Consider the following 4,069-nt stretch of genomic DNA (forward strand, 5'->3'; position numbering starts at 1 on the left):
AAAAAAAAAAAAAAGATAAGATCAAAACAGTATTATTATTTATCTACCTGAATAAAGACAAGGATCTAATTTTTTCCAACTTTAAAGAACCTGAAGGATAATGTCTGTTCATCCACGACGATACATGATTTTAGAATGCAACACACCAACAAAGACTTGCGAGACCCAATACTTGAATTATAACAGGTGTTTTAACAACAAAGCTCTTCTCCCATCCGTATTTTCTTCATTATTATATGTCATATGTCAGTTGCTATTCTGGGCGTGTTACCCCATTTATCTCATTTAGTCTTCTTATTTACCACTTTTTTTTTTTTTTTGAGACAGAGTCTCACTCTGTCTCCCAGGCTTGAGTGCAGTGGTGCAATCACAGCTCACCCCAGCCTCAACCTCTAGGCTCAAGCGATCCTCCCACCTCAGCCTCCCAAGTAGCTGGGACTACAGGTGCATGACACCACACCTGGCTAATTTTCTAGTTTTATTTTTGTAGAGATAGGGTCTCACTACATTCATTGCCCAGGCTTGTTTTGAATTCCTGGGGTCAAGCAATCCTCCCACCTCAGCCTCCCAAATGCTAAGATTACAGGTGTGCGTCACCACACCTGGCCTTTATTTACCCTTGAGGGGGGGCATTTGATAACCAAGAAATTGAAATTCTGATAGGTGGTAGAGCTGAGCTAACAGCTGGCGAGATGTGTCAATGCCAAAGCCTACAGTCTTAACCACTAGTCTCACTCTGTGTTCCTAAGGATCCCCTGAAGGACCCTGCATTTTGAAGTCCCAGGTTATTTGTCACTGACTCCATATACCATCCTCCTTTAAATCCCACAGGGCATAATATTCTGTACGGCCCTGAATGTTAACGTGTATTCCAAAAACAACAAAAAACTCTACAATATAGTACTTTACAAACATTTAAAAATCAGTCATGTGCAGAATATATACTTATTTTTTGTGTAAGTACCTGCTTAACTCCAGAAGCAGGAAGAAGGACATTGAAGCACCAAACAGAACTACTTGGAGAAAGATGAAATAAACCGGTAGGATCAGAATTTGGGAGCACTCTTCTAGTTAACACTATAGTTTCCTGATTACAATGTATGTAGGAATTATCAAACAGACTTGCAACCAGAGGGCCTTTGAATTCACTACAAGTCCTCTGTCTCTATTGCTGTGATACTTAAGTATCTATCTGTATCCACTGGGACTGTGCTTATGTACACAACTGTATGTATCTGTTTGAAAAGATTTCTGTTTCAGTTGTTTCAAAGCTATCCTCATTGATCTGCTAACAGAGCTGAAGCTGCCCTGGGTAATATCCTTGCTTTTTGTTTTCTTTTGCTTTTCTAACATGTTAGATTTCTAAGTACTTCGTACTTTAATAATCTCAAAAATACCACCTTTATCACCTGGTGGACTGTTGCCTTACGGAAGTTAATATTCTCCAGAGTGAAGAGTAAGGGCCTAAGGAAGCCAACCTGCAGGCCTCCTCTATGGGAACACAAGAAAGCTATGGAGACTGCAGTGGAGTGATGGGAGGGAGGGGAGCACATCAGGAGCCCAGGTCAGAGAGGAATCTGCCCATGTATCACTCATACGTGTGCTTACTACCTCTGGGGAGCATCTAAGCAGCTACTAATATTGGCTGCTGCTGGGAAGTTGGTGGTGGGGGAGGCAGGTGGGGAGCGTTATGTTAGCAAGGCGACATTCCCCTGTCTTCTCTCTTGACTTTTAGAATGTGAAGTAATTCTAAATTTTCTTTTTTTTTTTTTGAGACAGGGTCTCCCTGTGTTGCACAGACTGGAGTGCACTGGCGTGATCTCGGCTGATTCACTGCAACCTCTGCCTCCTGGGCTCAAGCGATCCTCCCACCTCAGCCTCCCGAGTACCTGGGACTTGGGTGTATACCACCACGCCCAGCTAATTTTTTGTATTTTTAGTATAGATGTGGTTTCACCATGTTGCTCAGGCTGGTCTCAAACTCCTGGGCTCAGGCGATCTACCCACCTCAGCCTCCCAAAGTGCTGGGATTACAGGCAACAGTTACTGTTTGAAGTTACCTGTTTAAACTGATTAGCAGTATAAAATACCAACACTAACAAAATTTGATTACATTTTATTTACATACTTTCAGCTGACCAACATTCTCCTTAGACAAGAGGGAAAAAAACAAAATACCTGAACAAAAAAAATTGTTCCATTTTGGCAGAGCACAGTGGCTCACATCTGTAATCCCAGCACTTTGGGAGGCCAAGGTGGGTAGACAACTTGAGCTCAGGAGTTCAAGACCAGCCTGAGCAACCTAGTGAACCCCCATCTCTACAAAAAAATAAAAATTTTTTAAATAAAAAATTAGTAAGGCATGGTGGTGTGAGCCTATTGTCCCAGCTACTTGGGAAGCTGAGATGGCGGGATCGCTTGAGCCCAGGAAACTGAGGCAGCAGTGAGCTATGATTAAGCCGTTGCACTCAGCCTGAACAACAGTGAGATTGCATCTCTTAAAAAAGACATCGTTCTATTTTGAAAAAATTGCTTGTTGCTGGGCGCACCTGGCCAACATTCTTAATTATTTCAACATTTAAAAAAAAAAAAAAAAAGAGCACCTGTAATCCCAGTACTTTGGGAGGCCAAGGTGGGCAGATCACCTGAGGTCAGTAGTTCAAGACCAGCCTGGCCAACATGGCGAAACCCTATCTCTACTAAAAATACAAAAATTAGCCAGACATGGTGGCAGGCACCTGTAATCCCAGCTACTTGGAGGCTGAGGCAGGAGAATCACTTGAACCCGGGAGGCGGTTGCAGTGAGCGGAGGTTGCGGTGAGCCGTGATCGCCCCATTGCACTTCAGCCTGAGCAACAAGAGTGAAACTCTGTCTCAAAAAAAAAAAGAAAGAAAAAGAAAAAGTTGCTTGTTACTATTTTTTTTTTTGTATTGTACATGTGGGTACACTGCCAATACTACTTGAGTTTGCTGACTGCCTTCAGAGGGAGAAAATGCTAATTTTTGGCTGGGTGCAGTGGCTCACGCATGTAATCCCAGCACTTTGGGAAGCTGAGGCAAGCAGATTACTTGAGGTTGGGAGTATGAGACCCTCCTGGCCAACATGGCGAAACCCCATCTCTACCAAAAATACAAAAATTAACCAGGTAAGGTGGCACACACCTGTAATCCCAGTTACTCGGGAGGCTGAGGCAGAATCGCTTGAACCGCTTGAACCGGGGGGGTGGAGGTTGCAGTGAGCGGAGATTGTGCCACTGCACTCCAGCGTGGGCGACAAAGTAAGACTTGGTCTCAAAAAAAGAAAACAAATTCTGAATTTCAGCTAAAGGTATGTGAAAATAAACATATATATATTTTTCCCATCCAAGGTCACAGATGCCATGAATTCTATTCATAGTATCCCATGCATCTCTGCATCCTATTTAGGTTCAGAACCCCTGAGGGAAAGGAAATTTTATTTATAAACTCAACCAAAAAACTGCTTCCGGCAGGGTCCAGTGGCTCATGCCTGTAATTCCAGCACTTTGGGAGGCCAAGGCGGGTGGATCACCTGAGGTCAGGAGTTCAGGACCAGTCTGGCCAACATGGTGAAACCCCATCTCTAATAAAAATACAAAAATTTAGCTGGGCATGGTGGCGGGCACCTGTAATCCCAGCTACTAGGAGCACTGAGGTAGAAGAATTGCCTGAACCTGGGAGGCTGAGGTTGCAGTGAGCTGAGATTGCGCCACTGCACTCTGGCCTGGGCAACAAGAGTGAAACTCTGTCTCAAAAAAAAAAAAAAAGGCAAGCTTCCTCCAAAGTTCCCCAAATGTATTTTACCTTTCCATCTATTTTCTCCTTTCCAGATTAAATAAACCAGTAGTTGTTTTTCAGCTGCTCCATAACTGAATGTTTAGGAAGGAATTAGTATCAAGAAATAAAGAAGGAAATTCTATTACCTAACACTGTTTTAATGCAAATATGGTGGCACATATTTCTTTTTTTTTTTGAGACGGAGTCTCACTCTGTCGCCCAGGCTAGATAGAGTGCAGTGGCCGGATCTCAGCTCACTGCAAGCTCCTCCTCC

At 43.4% G+C, this 4,069-nt stretch overlaps 1 pseudogene; it reads left to right on the forward strand.

The window, feature by feature from the left end:
* LOC105502316 overlaps positions 1-4,069 on the forward strand; it is a 77,477-nt pseudogene that overhangs the window by 55,870 nt on the left and 17,538 nt on the right.

Source organism: Colobus angolensis, unplaced genomic scaffold (assembly GCF_000951035.1).
Source record: "Colobus angolensis palliatus isolate OR3802 unplaced genomic scaffold, Cang.pa_1.0 Scaffold79, whole genome shotgun sequence".
NCBI classification, from domain to species: Eukaryota; Metazoa; Chordata; class Mammalia; order Primates; family Cercopithecidae; genus Colobus; species Colobus angolensis.